The following is a 20,571-nucleotide window of genomic DNA, read 5'->3' as shown; positions in this document are numbered from 1 at the left end:
AGTACTGTGCCCCTCCCATAGTCTGTGCTGGACTTGGGGACTGTGAAGAGACCTCTGGTGACATGTCTTGTAAGGTAAGCATAGGTGTCCGAGCTGTGTGCTAGTAGTTTAAACAGACAGCGCGGTGCATTCAACATGTCAATACCTCTCACAAATACAAGTATTGATGAAGTCAATCTCTCCTCTACTTTCAGCCAGTAGAGATTGGCATGCATATTATTAATATTAGCTCTCCATGTACATTTAAGGGCCAGCAGTGCTGCTCTGTTCTGGGCCAAGTGTAATTTTCCTAAGTCCCTCTTTGTGGCACCTGACCACACAACTGGACAGTAGTCCACGTTCGACAAAATCAGGGCCTGTAGGACCTGCCTTGTTGATAGCGTTGTTAAGAAGGTAGAGCAGTGCTTTATTATGGACACACCTCTTCCCATTTTAGCTACTGTTGCATCAATATGTTTTGACCATTACAGTTTACAATCCTGGGTTACTCCAAGCAGTCTAGTCTTCTCAACTTGCTAAATTTTCACATTATTCATTAGAACATTTTGTTGAGGTTTAGGGTTTAGTGAATAATTTGTCCCAAATACAATGCTTTTAGTTATTTAAATATTTAGGATTAACTTATTTCTTTACACCCATTCTGAGACTGACGGCAGCTTTTTGTGAAGTGTAGCAGTGATTTCACTTGCTGTGGTAGCCGAGTCATCAGCATACATAGTCACACAGGTTTACTCAGAACCAGTGGCAGGTCATTAGTAAAGATTGAAAAATGTAAGGGCCCTAGACAGCTGCCCTGGGAAATGCCTGACTCTACCTGGATTTTGTTGGCTTCCATTAATGAACACACATGTGTTCTGTTTGACAGGTAACTGTCGATCCACAATWTAGCAGGGGATGTAAAGCCATAACACAGCAGAAGATTATGATCGATAAAGTCAAAAACTGCACTGAAGTCTAACAAAACAGCTCCCACAATCTTTTTATTATACATTTCTGTYAGTCAATCATCAGTCATTTGTGCCGTACATGTTGAATGCCCTTCCCTATAACCTTGCTGAAAATCTGTTGTTAATTAGTTTACTGTGAAATAGCATTGTATCTGGTCAAACATACATTTGTCAAAATTTTTACTAAGGGTTGGTAACAGGCTTATTCGTCCGCTGTTTGAGCCCGTAAAGGGTGCTTTGCTATTCTTGGGTAGCGGAATGACTTTTTCTTCCCTCCAGGCCTGAAGGCACACACTTTCCTGTGGGCAGTTTTGCTCGCAAAAGTGATTGCTGTCCTCGTTATGAAATGATCAAATTACATTGGTTGTCACTCATCTAATTACGCAGTTACATGCTTATTAGTTCGACGCTGAAGGAGAAGACGCATCAGTTGTCACAAAAGACAAGGTATTTTCGGAAGGTAGAAAGAWAGTAATATGAGCAAYAAATGTTAGTGAACCGAGGATTCGTAGCGTTTGAATAGATTTTCTGAACGATACATGCTACATTTGACTCGGTTTGCGGTCCCGTGGAGTTTAAGTTCAAGGTTAAGTTCAAGCATCAGCCAATTAAAATCGTTGAGGTAGTTGCACGTGATCAAAGGCTATATGTTAGCTGTTCACATTACATAAGCTTGCACATATATCTCCATGCTAACCTCAGCAGGTGTAATCTAGAGGCGAAAGAAACGCACACCTATTTAGGCGAGGTGCTGGCTAGCGGGGTAGAACACTTTAAAAAAAATCGCACACTCCAGGAGCTCAGATGCAAAAAAKATTTATGTCCRACGTTTCGACAGACAAGCTGTCTTCATCAGGGTATAATGACAAACACTGCGAGATGACTCATTTATATAGTGTCAAAAGACACACACAGGTGTCTGTAATCATGGCCAGTTGTGGCCTGATATCATTGGTTAATTCTCATATAATCTTTGTCCCCGTGTGCAGTTGCAAACCATAGTCTGGCTTTTTTATGGGGGTTTTGGAGCAGTGGCTTCTTCCTTGCTGAGCGGCCTTTCAGGTTATGTCGATATAGGACTCGTTTTACTGTGGATATAGATACTTTTGTACCTGTTTCCTCTAGAATCTTCACACTGTCCTTTGCTGTTGTTCTGGGATTGATTTGCACTTTTCGCACTACAGTACGTTCATCTCTAGGAGACAGAACGYGTCTCCTTCCTGAGCGGTATGAMGGCTGCGTGGTCCCATGGTGTTTATACTTGCGCACTATTGTTTGTACATATGAACGTGGTACCTTCAGGCGTTTGGAAATTGCTCCCAAGGATGAACCAGACTTGTGGAGGTCTACAATTTTTTTCTTAGATCTTGGCTGATTTCTTTTGATTTTCCCATGATGTCAAGCAAAGAGGCACTGAGTTTGAAGGTAGGCCTTGAAATACCTCCACAGGTACACCTCCAATTGACTCAAATGATGTCAATTAGCCTATCAGAAGCTTCTAAAACCATGACATAATTTTCTGTAATTTTCCAAGCTGTTTAAAGACACAGTCAACTTAGTGTATGTAAACTTCTGACCCACTGGAATTGTGATACAGTGAATTATAAGTGAAATAAACAATTGTTTATTCTGTAAACAATTGTTGGAAAAAATGACTTGTGTCATGCACAAAGTAGATGTCCTAACCGACTTGCCAAAACTATAGTTTGAAAAAATGTAACAAAAAAAGAGTGGTTGAAAAACAAGTTTTAATGACTCCAACCTAAGTGTATGTAAACTTCCGACTTCAAACTGTATATTACATGGACCTGTACACCAAAATGTAGGCCTACATTTTGATATCATCTACTTTGTCACATATGCGTTATTTGACTCAAGGACAAGCATTACAAAGTGTAATACAGTAGGACTTGACCTTGACCTATTTTAAGAAATGCCATTGAATTTGTCGAAAAAAAGTAGTTAAATCTTTGATAGGCTGATGGGCAATATGGTACAGGAAATAATCACGTCAACCTGCTGGGGTTAGCATAGGGCTACATGTGCAAGCTTATGTAATGGGAACAGCTAACATGAAGTTTTTGATCAAGTTTCAAGTTACTGTCACATGTCCAAGTACAGTGAAATGACTTTTCTTGCAAACTCTAACCCCAAAAATGCAATAACCAATAACAATGTATACTGAAAATAACAAGGCTAGAACAAAAACACACTATCACATGCAACTACGTCGGCAATTTTAATTTGGCTGATATTTAAACTTTTTCTAATGATCCGCAAAGTATGGCCCAACGGGTCTACATACCCAGTACCCACGACTAGCAGTTAAGGGATTAAACAATTATCTAAGATTCATATAGAAGAAGCCGAGTAGAACTTGAGAGCAGCTGTGAAATTCCCACTTTTGGGAATCAATTAGGAGACGAAAGAAAGAAGCATCCCAGTTATGGATTAGCATATCCATGTTGACTAATGTTTGACTGGTATTGTACATACTGTATACACAGCTGGGAGAGCAGGTTACCTATACTGCCTTCTACATACCATACACAACAGCTGGGAGAGCAGGTTACTTATACTGCCTTCTACATACCATAGCACACAGCTGGAGAGAAGGTTACCTATACTGCCTTCTACATATCATACACACAGCTGGGAGAGCAGGTTACCCTATTAACTGCCCTTCTACATACCATACACAGCAGCTGGGAGAGCAGTTACCTATACTGCCTTCTAACATACCATACACACAGCTGGGAGAGCAGGTTACCGTATACTGCCTTCTATCATGCCATACACACAGCTGGGGAGCAGGATTACCTATACTGCCTTCTAATACCATAAACACAGCTGGAGAGCAGGTTACCTATACTGCCTTCTACTAACATACACACAGCTGGAGAGCAGATCTATACTGCTTCAACATCCCATACACACAGATAGGTAAAAGCAGGTTACCTATACTGCCTTCTACATACCATACACACAGCCGGGAGAGCAGGTTACCTATACTGCCTCCTACATCCCATACACACAGCTGGGAGAGCAGGTTACCTATACCGGGGGTGTATACTATGTATGGAGGTGCATTGTATATCAATAAATACATATCTGATGGTGGCTGATATTCATAGTGTGAGGTATGGAAGATGKAAGATGGAAGATGTATACACTGAATACACATTAAGAACACCTGCTCTTTCCATGACAGACTGACCAGGTGAATCTAGGTGAAAGCTATGATCCCTTATTGATGTCACTTGTTAATTCCACTTCAATCAGTGTAGATGAAGTGGAGAAGACAGGTTAAAGAAGGATTTTTAAGCCTTGAGATAATAGTGACATGGATTGTGTGCCATTCAGACAAAATATTTAAATGCCTTTGAGCGGGGTATGGTAGTAAATGCCAGGCGCACTGGTTTGTGTCAAGAACTGCAACGCTGCTGGGTTTTTCACACTTTTCCCTGTGTATCAAGAATGGTCCACCACCCAACGAACATCCAGCCAACATGACACAACTGTGGGAAGCATTGGAGTCAACATGGGCCAGCACCCCTGTGGAATGCTTTCGACACCTCGTAGAGTCCACGCCCAGACGAATTCAGGCTGTTCTGAGGGCAAAAGGGGGTGCAACTCAATATTAGGAAGGTGTTCCTAATGTTTGGTCTACACAGGGTATGTGCTTCAATCTAGGTTGTATATATATGTTTTATACATGTGGATCACTGTGCATGTTAACCTATCTATTTYCCTCAACCACAGTATCTCTAAGTGGAGAGTAGTGCTGCTGGTGATAAACAGCATTGTCTCTAGCAGCAGCCCTTGCATGGCCTGCTATGACCTGATGGTCACACTAGGGGGCATGTGACAGCCAGTCTGACTGGACACTGCACCATTAGTACTGTACTGTATGAGCTCTCAGTTTGATGTCATTAAAACACATGACTTTAATAATAACCTGAGGAAAGAATGAATATATAATATAATGATCTAGTAATACCAGGCAATCAGAATCGAGCAGTGTTGTAAATATTTATCATGTTAATTAAATGACTTGTAGTGTGTGTGCTCTGTGTGAGGGAGATTGTAGAGGTATGCGATATAAGATGGGTTCACAAAGCACACATACATACATTCAAGCATGCATGCACCCACGCATGCACGCACCCACGCATGCACGTGCATGCACACACACACACACGCACACACAAGCATGTACACATGTACACATTGGCGGTCTGAGGGTAGGCTAGTGTCAGATGAGGTGAGAGAGGGTAGAGAAAAAGAGAGGAAGAGAAGAGGAAAAGAGGAAGGGGGTCGTTTTCCTCATTTCAGTCTTTAGACCTGTAACAGGATGCAAACCCCCGAACCTTCACCACCCCTATCCCACCATTCCCCCCTGTCACCCCCCCAACCACCACCACCTATCCTCACTCCATCCATTTCCCTCCTCGTATCAACCCACCCCAACCACCTATCTCCTACCTCCACTATCCCCCCTCCATCCCCACCTCTCACTTACCTATCCCACTTCCTCCTCCGTTCACCTCCCACCACCACCACCGACCCCCTATCACTCACTCCACCATTCCCCCTATTCAACCCCACTATCCCACCTCACCCCTATCCTCATCCACCATCCCCCTCGTTACCCATCAACCCCGCCTATGACTCATCCAATCCACCATCCCCATCCTCCACCTCCATCCCACCCATCCCCCGTCATCACCCCAACCACTCACCACCCCTATCCACCATCCTCTCCACCATCCCCCTGTCAACCCCAACCACCACCACCCCTATCCTCATCCACCATCCCCGTATCAACCCAACACCACCACCCCTATCCTCATCCACCATCCACCATCCCCCTGTCACCCCCAACCACCACACCCCTATCCTCATCCACCATCCCCCTGTCACCCCAACCACCACCACCCCTATCCTCATCCACCATCCCGTACTCAACCCCAACCACCACCACCCCTATCCTCATCCACCATCCCCCTGTCACCCCCAACCACCCACCACCCCTATCCTCATCCACTTCCCCGTATCAACCCAACCACACCACCCCTATCCTCTATCCACCATCCCCCGTATCAACCCCAACCACCACACCCCTCTATCCACCATCCTCTCCACCATCCCCCTGTCAACCCCAACCACCACCACCCCTATCCTCATCCACCATCCCCCGTATCAACCCCAAACACACCACCCCTTCCTCATCCACCATCCACCATCCCCCTGTCACCCCACCACCACCACCCCTATCCTCATCCACCATCCCCCCTGTCACCCCAACCACCACCACCCCTATCCTCATCCACCATCCCCGTATCAACCCCAACCACCACCACCCTATCCTCATCCACCATCCCCCGTATCAACCCCAACCACCACCACCCCTATCCACCATCCTCCCCACATCCTCTCCCATCCCCCCTGTCAACCCCAACCACCACCACCCATCATCCTCTCCACCACCCCGTATCAACCCCAACCACCACCACCCCTATCCTCATCCACCATCCCCCGCTATCAACCCCAAACCACCCCCACCACCTCATCCCCCATCCTCCCACCCATCCTCTCCACCATCCCCCTGTCAACCCCAACCAACACCACCCCTATCCTATCCACCATCCCCCGTATCAACCCCAACCACCACCACCCCTATCCTCATCCACCATCCCCCGTATCAACCCCAAACACCACCACCTCTATCCACCATCCTCCCCACCATCCTCTCCACCATCCCCCCTGTCAACCCCAACCAACACCACCCCTATCCTCATCCACCATCCCCCGTATCAATCCCAACCCCACCACCCCTATCCTCATCCACCATCCCCCGTATCAACCCCAACCACCACCACGCCTATCCTCATCCACCATCCCCCGTATCACCCAACCACCACTACCCCTATCCTCCCTTCCATTCCCCCCACCCCCCTAATGGTTTCACACTGGCCCCTTCTTCTTTACCAGACAGACAGAGAGACAGACAGAAACCCCCGTCACTCTTATCCTCACTGAGCCTAGACAGAGATCCAGGTACAGGTGTATCATGGCGGACAGATGTTATGTCACTCTAATGACAGCTAACAACAGCATTATGAAGCCTTTATGTCGGCCCTATGTAGTGAAGTGAAGCCTTTAACTGTAGCGTAGTGTATGTGGCAACCAGCCTCCGTACGCAGACAGACAGACAGACGGACAGAAACAGGCAGATGGACAGACGGACAGGCGGAGTGGAGCACACCATCTATTATTCACCATGGCTAAAATAAGACAAACGACAGAACAGTTTGTTCCCAGTTAACTTAGAACACTCATTAACGGCTAGAAGTACTCTCTGTACCAACTTCCAACTACCCCATCTCTTCTCTTCTCTCGGCGTACCAGACAGACAGTACAGCATTACCCACTGCACAGTCCGTCAGTCACTTTCAATCTGCACAAATGGCCGTGGTGGGTTTAACTCATGCTTTTGGCAGGGTAATGGGCACACATGCTACAGTGATGATGTCCAACGGTACTACTGCTAGTGGTAATGACTGTGTACTGACACATTGTCAGGGAAGTTTTCAATGTCTTTGTATGTGTGCTTATCAAGTAATACTGAGGGGGAACTGAAAAACAGTTATTGGCTACTGTACTTTTACTCTGAAGGCATATTCTGTTAGTCTGTGTACCTGTCTGTTTAGCTAACATTTCACTCCTTGTACTCTGTGTCATTGACTAATTATTTACAATTTATCATAGCGTTGCTTACCCGGAACATCTCTCTCATCCCTCTCTTTCCTCTCCTGCTACCCGTCCTGATCTTTCTCTCCCTCTACTTGTCACACTGGTCCTCCGTGTCAATAAGTGCTCTTTATCCTGAGAACCTGTCTATACCCTGGTTTCTGACTGATGAGAGGCCCAGTCAGAGACAGCTTCCTCAGCCTCTGAGCCATTTCCCTGGGCAGACATCCAGCCAGGTCCCCCCGTCCCCCGTCACCCGTCCCCCCGCTTCCTCTTCCTCCCCATCTCTCCATCTACCTCCCTCCACTCTATGTCTTTCCATCTCAACCCCATTCATCAACTCTGATAGATAGGCCCACCCCCCTTCCGTCCACCTTCAAAATGGAATCACATTCACAAACAACCTGGCATTTACCTCAACAGGGACTCCATGCTGGTTCCACACTCCCACTTACACACACACACACACACACACACACACACACACTAGCAAACACTCTCTAGCGCACTTCCCCTAACCTGGAAAGTAAACATTGCATTGAATAATTTATTAAAGGGAGTTGAACTGGCTGGTTTAGCCTCAGTTTTAATCCTCCTCATTAGGAAATGCAACTGAGAATGAGATTTGGGTCTTGGAGGCGTGCTTTGATGTGGGTGTCTCTTGTGTGTTTGTTCGCACGTGGGAAGCATTTGTATTTCCACTCTGCCAAAACAATACACAGTTACAGTCACTCACCCTTTTAGATAACTTGAAACAGTCTGACCAGGTCTTGTGTCTGGAAGTAGCCTAGGCTAGCTAGTAAGCTAATTAGCTTCAGCCCCCGGTGTGTGACAGTGGCAAAGGTGGTTTGACTTTGGATAGCCTATCTGTGGGGCTAGTTAGGGACAGACAATAAATTACACAATGTAAATGGGGCAATATTTACATGTGGAAAGCCTTTTAGTTTAGTTTTCTCATTAAATGCTTTCAATATTTGTGTATGAATTTCTACAATTTATAGTTGGTTTGAGGTTTTTAAGTCATTGAAATTTGGAGCTATTGAGCTATTGACTCCTGGAGGAAAAAAACAACATATTACAATAATCAATACAGACCCACAGAGACACCCAGCACACCCAGCCACAGCATTAATGACACAAGTGATGACATCAGGAAAACAGTCCACCAGAAAGGGATTCTACAGTCAATGGAATCACACGGAGAAATTGACAAACAATGCTGTTTAGCACGTGAATGCATTCAATATAAGCTTGAGTGTGGTTGTGTGCCTTTGATGTGAGAGTCTGTTGAAATATTAGTGTGTGCTTACGCAATGGTTACGCGCATGTGTGTGATGGTTTATGACAATGGTTATGTGTGTGCACCTTGTCAGGTCTTGGCCCAGAACATAGGGAGAGAGGAAGMGAGAGAGAAGCACTGCATYTCAGTGCTAGAGGAGTCACTACAGACACCCTGGTTTGAATCCAGGCTGTATCACAACTGGCCGTGATTGGGAGTCCAATAGGGCGGCGCACAATTGGCCCAGGGCCGTCCGGGTTTGACCGGTGTAGGCCGTCATAGTAAATACGAATTTGTTCTTAAATGACTAGCCTAGTTAAATAAAAAATAAAAAAGCATTGGGTCTGTGGCAGATATATATATATATACAGTTGAGGTCGGAAGTTTACATACACCTTAGCCTAAGACATATACACTCAGTTTTTAACAATTCCTGACATTTACTCCAAGTAAAAATGCCCTGTCTTAGGTCAGTTAGGATCACCACTTTATTTAAAAAATGTGAAATGTCAGAATAATAGTAGAGAGAATTATTTATTTCAGCTTTCATTTCTTTCAGTACATTCCCAGTGGGTCAGAAGTTTACATACAATCAATTAGTATTTGGTAGTATTGCCTTTAATTTGTTTAACTTGGGTCAAACGTTTCAGGTAGCCTTCCACAAGCTTCCCACAATAAGTTGGGTGAATTTTGGCCCATTCCTCCTGACAGAGCTGGTGTAACTGAGTCAGGTTTGTAGGCCTCCTTGCACACACACACTTTTTCAGTTCTGCCCACAAATTTTCTATGGGATTGAGGTCAGGGCGTTGTGATGGCCACTCCAATACCTTGACTTTGTTGTCCTTAAGCCATTTTGCCACAACTTTGGGAGTATGCTTGGGGTCATTGTCCATTTGGAAGACCCATTTGCGACCAAGCTTTAACTTCCTGACTGACGTCTTGAGATGTTGCTTTAATATATCCACATAATTGTTCTTTCCTCATGATGCCATCTATTTTGTGAAGTGTACCAGTCCCTCCTGCAGCAAAGCACCCCTACAACATTATGTTGCCACCCCCGTGCTTCATGGTTGGGATGGTGTTCTTCGGCTTTCAAGCATCCCCCTTTTTCCTCTAAACATAACGATGGTCATTATGGCCAAACAGTTCTATTTTTGTTTCATCAGACCAGAGGACATTTCTCCAAAAAGTATGATCTTTGTCCCCATGTGCAGTTGCAAACCGTAGTCTGGCTTTTTTATGGCGGTTTTGGAGCAGTGGCTTCTCCCTTTTGAGCGGCCTTTCAGGTTATGTCGATATAGGACTCTTTTTACTGTGGATATAGATACTTTTGTACCTGTTTTCTTCCACAAGATCCTTTGCTGTTCTGGGATTGATTTGCACTTTTCGCACCAAAGTACATTCAACTCTAGGAGACAGCGGTATGACGGCTGCGTGGTCCCATGGTGTTTATACTTGCGCACTATTGTTTGTACAGATGAACGTGGTACCTTCAGGCATTTGGAAATTGCTCCCAAGGATGAACCAGACTTGTGGAGGTCTACAAAAAAAAAATCTTAGATCTTGGCTGATTTCTTTTGATTTTCCCATGATGTCAAGCAAAGAGGCACTGAGTTTGAAGGTAGGCCTTGAAATACATCCACAGGTACTCCTTCAATTGACTCAAATTATGTCAATTAGCCTATCAGAAGCTTCTAAAGCCTGACATCATTTTCTGGAATTTTCCAAGCTGTTTAAAGGCACAGTCAACTTAGTGTATGTAAACTTCTAACCCACTGGAATTGTGATACAGTGAATTATATGTGAAATAATCTGTCTGTAAACAATTGTTGGAAAAATTACCTGTGTCTTGCACGAAGTACATGTCCTAACCGACTTGCCAAAACTATAGTTTGTGGTTGATAAACAAGTTTTAATGACTCCAACCTAAGTGTATGTAAACGTCTGACTTCAACTGTATATACTGAGTGTACAAAACATTAAGAACACCTGGTCTTTCCATGACATAGACTGACCAGGTGAAAGCTATGATCTCTTGTTTATGTCACTTATTAAATCCACTTCAATCAGTGGTTGAAGGAGAGGAGTCAGGTTAAAGACGGATTCTTCAGCCTTGAGACAATTAAGACATGGATTGTGTATGTGTGCCATTCAGAGGGTGAATGCGCAAGGCAAAGTATTTAAGTGCCTTTGAAAGGCATATGGTAGTAGGTGCCATGCCAGCCAGGTCACCTGTGATACAAGTTACTATTTGACGTCCATCCATGTCTGAGGATGTCGGGAGATGACGTGGAAACCAGCCACTATGGGCAACAGTGAACGAAGTTACCTTCAAGTAGGTTTAGGTTTTGCTAGGGAGTTATGGACAGGGATGGCAAATCAGAATAAGCATCTGCCTCTGGTGCCAAAKGTTACATGTTCAATTCCAGCAATAGAACATTTTTATTTAGATTTTTGTTTTAAGCCTATTCCAAACCTTAACCCTTAACTTAACCATTCGGAGTTAATGCCTAAGCTTGAGATTTYGGGGTTAATGCCTAAACTTAACCTTAACCTTAAAAATGTGGTGTAAATTCCTAAACAGAACCTTAAACACTTTTTGACGCTTGGAACCACTTGATGTTTGAGAAACATGGATGAACATCTAATTCTGACGACAGACTGTGAGAGCTTGTTGTGCCAGGTGCACCGGTTTGTGTCAAGAACTGCAACGCTGCTGGGTTTTTCACACTCAACAGTTTCCTGTGTGTATCAAGAATGGTCCACCACCCAAAGGACATCCAGCCAACTTGACACAACTGTGGGAAGCATTGGAGTCAACATGGGCCAGCATCCCTGTGTAACTCAATAGTAGGAATGTGTTCTTAATGTCTTGTACACTCAGTGTATATATAATTAAGTTAAGGGAGAATGGACTTGTAGTTTTCTACTATGTATATGTGTGTGTGTGTGTGTGTGTATACGCGCATGTGTGTGTGTGTGCGTGCGTACCACTGACCGATACACCACATGACCAAAAGTATGTGGACACATGCTCATCGACCATCTCATACCAAAATCATGGCCATTAATATGGAGTTCGTCCCCCCTTAGCTGCTATAACAGCGTCCACTCTTCTGGGAAGGCTTTCCACTATATGTTGGAACATTGCTGAGGGGACTTTCTTCCATTCAGCCACAAGAGCATTAGTGAGGTTGGGTACTGACATTGGCCGATTAGGCCTGGCTGGCAGTTAGCATTACAATTAATCCCAAAGATGTTCGATGGGGTTGAGGTCAGGGCTCTGTGCAGGCAAGTCAAGTTCATGCACACCGATCTCGACAAACCATTTTTGTATGGACCTCACTTTGTGCATGGGGGCATTGTCATGCTGAAACAGGAAAGGGCCTTCCCCAAACTGTTGCCACAAAGTTGGAAGCACAGAATCGTCTTGAATGTCATTGTATACTGTAGGGTTAAGATTTCCCTTCACTGGAACAAATGGACCTAGCCTGAACCAACAAAAACAACCGCAGACCATTATTCATCATCCACCAAACTTTACAGTTGACACTATGCATTGGAGCAGGTACTGTAGTGTTTTCCTGGCATCCGCCAAACCGAGATTAGTCCGTCGGACTGCTGGTGAAGTCCGTCGGACTGATGGTGAAGCGTGATTCATCACTCTAGAGAACGCGTTTCCACTGCTCCAGAGTCCAATGGCGGTGAGCTTTACACCACTCCAGCTGACGCTTGGCATTGCGCATGGTGATCTTAGGCTGGTGGGCAGCTGCATGGCCATGGATACCCATTTCATGGAGCTCCCAAAGAACAGTTCTTGTTCGTGCTGACGTTGCTTTCAGAGGCAGTTTGGAACTCGGTAGTCAGTGTTCCAACTAGGGCTGTGGCAGTCACAAAATATCTTCAGCCGGTGATTGTCAAGCAAATAACTGTTGGCCTCATGGTAATGGTCTGTTAATTAACATAAACACATTATAATCTACTGGCTTCCAGACTACAAGCCACTGATGCAGACCTTTTGAACATCTACATTTTAAAAAGTCTAATAAATCCATGTAATATAGCCTACACCTTCACAATAAATCCATTAGTTATTTTAGACAAAGTCTAAAGAAAGATATGAAGAAAATGTAGTCTATTTCAGAAGAATACAGTAGCCTATTCTGAGTTTGTCACGTCCTGACCATAGGAAGCCTTTATTTTCTATGGTAGAGTAGGTCAGGGCTTGACATGTTAAGTTTCACTATTAATAAAGCATGTGGAACTCTACATTCGCTGCGCCTTGGTCCATCTCTACAAACGAACGTGACAGAGTTGTCCTTGTGATAGGTCCTGATCTGGCTATGCCATATGGCTGTGGGCTACACTAGTTCATTTAGCAGACGAGATTTGCTTATAATTCCGTGGCATTATGTTATAGTWTGAAGAATACAATTGAACAAAGCTGAATTAAATATAAATTATATKTTCTCCAAACGATTTGAGGGAGTGCACACATACGGCTATTCTGTGTTGAGCGGTTAACAAACAAATAGCCAAATCCACTCATTTGAAGGGAGTCCACATACTTTGTATACATAGTGTAGATAGAGGGAGTATGTACATGCTCCAATATCCAATAATTGGCACAGTTCAGTTGAAGACTGTAAATGTAGGCCAGACCACAGCCCTGCTATCTTCCACAAATTATTCAGTGGAGCGTTCTGTTCAATGCGGCCCAGTCAACCCATGTTGTGTGTGGGTGTTCAAAACATTCAACAGATACCAATACCCTTTTTTTAAATACAGCTCACACTCTTTTAATTAGCCTGTCTCTTCAGTGTCTTGAATAAGAAATACATTTTTTCCCCCCATTAACCTTATCAAAGAGGGACAAAAACAACACAATGCAAATAAACACGCTGCAAAAGGAGAAAAGAAGCCACTTATCCTATGCACATGTAACCTTGAACGGTAAAGTGAAAATAAATATGTTTTTCTATAGAGGATTTTATATGAATTTCTTCAATCCCTTCATGTACATCAGGGTTTCATGGCATCTGCCAAGAGAAGACTGTGTATGTGTGTGTCGTTCCGTGGCTGTGAAGAGGTTGAGCCATTGAAGCCTCTTCTGTCAAACAGTGTATTATAATGAATACGAAGAGAAGAGACGCAACCATGAAGAACAATCAAATAATGTCCCCTTCATCACCAAAGATTCTTCTCACCATACCTCTTTGATATGATAAACACACACAGCATGGGGTGGCAGGTAGCTTAGCAGTTAGAGTGTTGGACCCCGGAACCAGCAAGGTTAACCATCTGCCGGTGTGCCCTTGAGAAAGGCACTTGAAGTAACTGAAAAAATATACACTGCTCAAAAAAATAAAGAGAACACTAAAATAACACATCCTAGATCTGAATGAATGAAATATTCTTATTAAATACTTTTTTCTTTACATAGTTGAATGTGCTGACAACAAAATCACACAAAAATTATCAATGGAAATCAAATTTATCAACTAATGGAGGTCTGGATTTGGAGTCACACTCAAAATTAAAGTGGAAAACCACACTACAGGCTGATCCAACTTTGATGTAATGTCCTTAAAACAAGTCAAAATGAAAGGCTCAGTAGTGTGTGTGGCCTCCACGTGCCTGTATGACCTCCTACACACGCCTGGGCATGCTCCTGATGAGGTGGCGGATGGTCTCCTGAGGGATGTCCTCCAGACCTGGACTAAAGCATCTGCCAACTCCTGGACAGTCTGTGGTGCAACGTGGCGTTGGTGGATGGAGCGAGACATGATGTCCCAGATGTACTGAATTGGATTCAGGTCTGGGGAACGGGCGGGCCAGTCCATAGCATCAATGCCTTCCTCTGCAGGAACTGCTGACACACTCCAGCCACATGAGGTCTAGCATTGTCTTGCATTAGGAGGAACCCAGGGCCAACCGCACCAGCATATGGTCTCACAAGGGGTCTGAGGATCTCATCTCGGTACCTAAGGCAGTCAGGCTACCTCTGGCGAGCACATGGAGGGCTGTGCGGCCCCCCCAAAGAAATGCCACCCACACCATGACTGACCCACCGCCAAACCGGTCATGCTGGAGGATGTTGCAGACAGCAGAACGTTCTCCACGGCGTCTCCAGACTGTCACGTTCTGTCACATGTGCTCAGTGTGAACCTGCTTTCATCTGTGAAGAGCACAGGGCGCCAGTGGCAAATTTGACAATCTTGGTGTTCTCTGGCAAATGCCAAACGTCCTGCACGGTGTTGGGCTGTAAGCACAACCCCCCACCTGTGGACGTCAGGCCCTCATCAACCCTCATGGAGTCTGTTTTCTGGCTGTTTGAGCAGACACATGCACATTTGTGGCCTGCTGGAGGTCATTTTGCAGGGCTCTGGCAGTGCTCCTCCTTGCACAAAGGCGGAGGTAGCGGTCCTGCTGCTGGGTTGTTGCCCTCCACGTCTCCTGATGTACTGGCCTGTCTCCTGGTAGTGCCTCCATGCTCTGGACACTACGCTGACAGACACAGCAAACCGTCTTGCCCACAGCTCGCATTGATGTGCCATCCTGGATGAGCTGCATTACCTAAGCCACTGTGTGGGTTGTAGACTCCGTCTCATGCTACCACTAGAGTGAAAGCACCGCCAGCATTCAAAGGTGACCAAAACATCAGCCAAGAAGCAAGGAACTGAGAAGTGGTCTGTGGTCACCACCTGCAAGAAATCAAATCTGAAATAAATCATACTCTCTACTATTATTCTGATATTTCGCATTCTTAAAATAAATTGGTGATCCTAACTGACCTAAAACAGGGAATTTTTACTAAGATCGAATGTCAGTTATGTATTTGGCTAAGGTGTATGTAAACTTCCGACTTAAACTGTAAATGCCAACAAAATAACTTTTTGGTCAGTGTGGTGTGTGTGTAACCTTTATTTAACTAGGCAAGTCAGTTAAGAACAAATTCTTATTTACAATGACGGCCTACCCCGGCCAAACCTGGGCCAATTGGGCCAATATGGGACTCCCAATCACGGCCGGTTGTGATACAGCCTGGATTCGAACCAGGGACTGTAGTGACGCCTTTTGCACTGTGATGCAGTGCCTTAGACCACTGCGTTCATGTGTGTGTGTTAACTATTTAACTGTACTAGAATGCTTAAAAGGCCGCTAAAACTGTAAATATTGGTTATCGGTATCGGGTTTTTTTGACAAGGAAAATATTGGATATCGGTATTGGCCAAAAATGTCATATCGGTGCATCAGTAGTTATTACTGTATAGGGGACATACTATATGGGTCATATGGAAGCAGTAGTCAGTCATATGAGTGGATGAAATAATAGGTACTGGAAGTTAGGCTAGAGATAGGCCTAGACTATAGTACTGGTAGTTTAGTTACCTGTGTTTCTGTACTCTATCATAACAGTACATTGTGAAATAAATGGTCATTGACGTAGTAGATTTCTGTCCAGGGCTCTAACCTCAACTCACACTAGCCCGCTAACAATACTCCATCCTCCATCTGGAACCTAGCGTGCAGTGACAGGCTCCACACTAAGGAGGCTAGCGCGCTACACTCAGGTAGAGTAGTGGGATCTGAGGCTACTGGGCTAATACAGGCTAACTGATGTTGAAGGTAGTAAAGCACAGAGGTGAGCCAATGACAGCTGTGTGTGTGTGTCTGTCTGTGTGTGTGAGAGCGTGTGTGTGTGCGCATGTGTGTGTATGAGTGCTTACATTCTCATGTTGAGTGAGCCCAACACAACATGTCTCACACACTACCACTTAAACAAGATGTATAACAGCACTCTCTTAAAACTACAACTAGGATGCACGATGCCCCCTCCACCAGCCCTAATAAAAAGACACAGGCGTCCCCGATCTAAACAAGATATAACCCTTCCACCCACACTACAAAAAATAAACATAGCACTTCACTCAAGTGAATCATCCCAACAACACACAGATTCCGCTACCTCATAACCCACTTCAGTAACATACAGATGTAGAATATTGATTTGATAACTCTTTTGTTGCTGAAAATGTTCCTGCTCCGCAGTAAATGCAGATGAGCTTTGCGGTTGAAAACACACACTAACTCTACAGTTATATTATCTATATTGCACTCTTCATGTACGGTAGCTAGCGAAAGTATTCACCCCCTTTGGCATTTTTCCTATTTTGTTGCCTTATAACCTGGAATTAAAATGGATTTTTGGGGGGTTTGTATCATTTGATTTACACAACATGCCTACCACTTAGAAGATGCAAAATATATTTTTTTGTGAAACAATAAAATCTTTAAGCAATCTTTAAGTCATACCACAGATTCTCAATTGGATTGAGGTCTGGGCTTTGACTAGGCCATTCCAAGACATTTAAATGTTTCCCCTTAAACCACTCGAGTGTTGCTTTAGCAGTATGCTTAGGGTCATTGTCCTGCTGGAAGATGAACCTTTGTCCCAGTCTCAAATCTCTGGAAGACTGAAACAGGTTTCCCTAAAGAATTTCCCTGTATTTAGCGCCATCCATCATTCCTGACCAGTTTCCCAGTCCCTGCCGATGAAAAACATTGTGTTCTCAGGATGATGAGAGGTGTTGGGTTTGTGCCAGACATAACGTTTTTCTTGATGGACCAAAATTTGGAGCAGTCGCCATTTTAGTCTCATCTGACCAGAGTACCTTCTTCCATATGTTTGGGGATACTCCCACTTGCCTTTTGGCAAACACCAAAAGTGTTTGCTTATTTTTTTCTTCAAGCAATGGCTTTTTTTCTGTCCATTCTTTCATAAAGCCCAACTCTGTGGAGTGTGCGGCTTAAAGTGTTCCTATGGACAGATACTCCAATCTCCGCTGTGGAGCTTTGCAGTTCCTTCAGGGTTATCTTCGGTCTCTTTGTTGCCTCTCTGATTAATGCCCTCCTTGCCTGGTCCATGACCTTGTCCCTGACCTGTTTGGAGAGCTCCTTGGTCTTCATAGTGCCGCTTGCTTGGTGGTGCCGCTTGCTTAGTGGTGTTGCAGACTCTGGGGCCTTTCAGAACAGGTGTATATATACTGAGATCATGTGACAGATCATGTGACACTTACATTGCACACAGGTGGACTTTATTTAACTAATTATGTGACTTCTGAACGTAGTTGGTTGCACCAGATCTTATTTAGGGGCTTCATAGAATTTCTTTAAACAAGTAATTCTTTTCATTTTCACTTCACAATTTTGGACTATTTTGTGTATGTCCATTACATGAAATCCTAATAAAAATCCATTTAAATTACAGGCTGTAATGCAACAAAATAGGAAAATACTTTTGCAAGGCAATGTACTGTACAGTGGATTAGAGCAGTGGTTCACAAACTGTGGGTTGCGCCCCCCCCCCCCCCCMYSCACTTGTGAAATTGGGTCGTGCATCAGCAGTTTTCCTCTTATCCTGTCAGTCATTGTAGACCTTAGAGAGCTAGAAAATTGTCAGAAATGTCCAGATCAACTAGCCCATGTCAGCTAAAGTTTTCTAGCTCGTTTTTTTAGCCCATTGTATTTGTTGTAATGTTTGAGTCACTCAAATATCACATGAACACAAATAAGACATGGCAAAATGTGTAGAATTGAAGGAAATTAGCTTTAAAATGGCAAAATGTTCTCTCAGCCAACAAGATGGGTGTGAACAGTTTGTGTCATGAACAGTGCTTGTGCCCATAGAAATAGACTTGGTGCGCCGGATGTACCCTAATACTGGAAGGGGGGCCTACATTAGAGCATGTTGTTGACATGCATCTCTCTGTATTAAAATGGTAAAAAGCCCTAAAACTGGGCTAGAATAGAAATCCGAGCAGCAGCAATACACACTCAGCGGGGCACTGCCCATGTGCAGCCAGCCATATCTGTCACACACACACAAAGACACAGAACACATGCACAGACGTACACACACACACACACACACACAGAACATATGACAGAACATATGTGCAAACATATACTGCACACATACACAAACATACACACACACTCTAAAAAGAAATGCGCGCACACACACACACATATAGATTCTCCCCTTGGCTGTGCTCTGCTGTCTGCTGTGGAATCAGGCTAGACACGGATCACCAGCCCAGTCAGCCAATGCCGACACAAACACAGGATATGGATAATCGGTTTGTTCGGGCCATCTCTCTGTCTCAGCATGGCTATTTCCCTGCTCCACCAAGCATCAGACACACATCCATCCAGTAATAATCAATAACCTTTCTGTACGGCAACCCTCGCTGCTGTAACSGTCTCTGCAGTTCCAACCCTTTTGTTGCCAAGTGAGCTGTCTAATTCCTTCGTCACTGCTGTTCCCAATCTAATTATCCCTCTGTGGTGGGGGGCATAAGAGAAGGGTTAAGAGAGAGAGGGATGAGAAGAGAGGAAAATAAAATAAAGTAAAAAACAATTAAGGCAACAATTAAGGTAAATACAAAATAACAACATGTAATTATATAGTAGTCCCCTTTAGCCCAAAGTATTGAGGATCTTATAAGTACAAGGTACTCATTATGTAAATACCTAGTAACAACATCTGCGGATATTTTATTAATTTATTACCACGTACTTACCACATAAAAACCTTCAATTCAATCATCCTGACATTTTTGCCTTTAGTTACCATGTATGTTTGTATTAAAAGGGCTGYAAAATTAAGGAGTGTCTGTTTYCAGGTAGATACAACGTAGTTTCTKGTGAAATACTACCACAATGGATGACTCCATCAAATGAAATCGACAGCAAATCTGTCCGTGATCTTACCCTGTTGTTTTATGGTACCAGCTTCACACTTACAGGGTAGGTACAAGGTATGAGGGCTGTAAAAGGAAGCCGTTGCTAATACCACGTAAATACCAGATACTTGCAGGTCAACTAACACACTCTATGATTTAGTCAAATAATTGTGTAGACATCATGTACCAAGTCCTTTTCCTGCCTTCTTCTCCCACCGCCTCAACGCCACGGAAAATAACTACAATGTGGGGAATCATGAGCTTCTCGCGGTTAAGATGGCGTTGGAGGAATAGAGGYACTGGCTGGAGGGGGCAGAACATCCATTCATATTGCGGACCGACCACAAGAACCTGGAGTATCTCCGCACYGCCAAGTGCCTCAACTCCAGGCAAGGCCCTGCTGTTCACACCGTTAAACTTCTCCCTCTCGTACCCGCCGGGATCCAAGAACGTCAAGTCGGATGCACTGTCCTGTCCCGCYGCTATAGTCCCACGGTTACCAMCTCGGAGCCAGAGACCATCCTTCCCACCTCGTGCCTGGTGACGGCACTCAACTGGGGTATAGGGAAACAGGTCCGGGAGGCGCMRCGGTCCCAGCCGAACCCTGGGGGGGCCTAGATAACCAGATGTTTGTGCCTGACGCTGTCCACTCTGCGGTCCTGGAGTGGGCCCATTCCTCCAGGCTTGCCTGCCACCTGGGCTTCCATCGGTCCCTGGCCTTTGTGCGACAACGCTTTTGGTGGCCTATGATGGTTCTAAATGTTAGCGCGTTTGTCTCCGCCTGCACGGTCTGTACTCAGAATAAGACTCCTCGGCAAGCTCCGGCTGGTCTTCTGCAACCACT

The 20,571-nt window shown here is 44.6% G+C and overlaps 1 protein-coding gene across 1 annotated transcript in view; it reads right to left on the bottom strand.

Annotated features, from left to right (window-relative positions):
- The window catches only part of pik3r3b (phosphoinositide-3-kinase, regulatory subunit 3b (gamma)), a 293,043-nt gene that overhangs the window by 217,582 nt on the left and 54,890 nt on the right, over positions 1–20,571 (bottom strand). The window lies entirely within an intron of this gene.

The sequence above is a fragment of the Salvelinus sp. IW2-2015 genome, linkage group LG13 (genome assembly GCF_002910315.2).
Source record: "Salvelinus sp. IW2-2015 linkage group LG13, ASM291031v2, whole genome shotgun sequence".
Classification (NCBI taxonomy): Eukaryota; Metazoa; Chordata; class Actinopteri; order Salmoniformes; family Salmonidae; genus Salvelinus; species Salvelinus sp. IW2-2015.
This window is presented reverse-complemented; position numbering and strand designations above follow the sequence as displayed.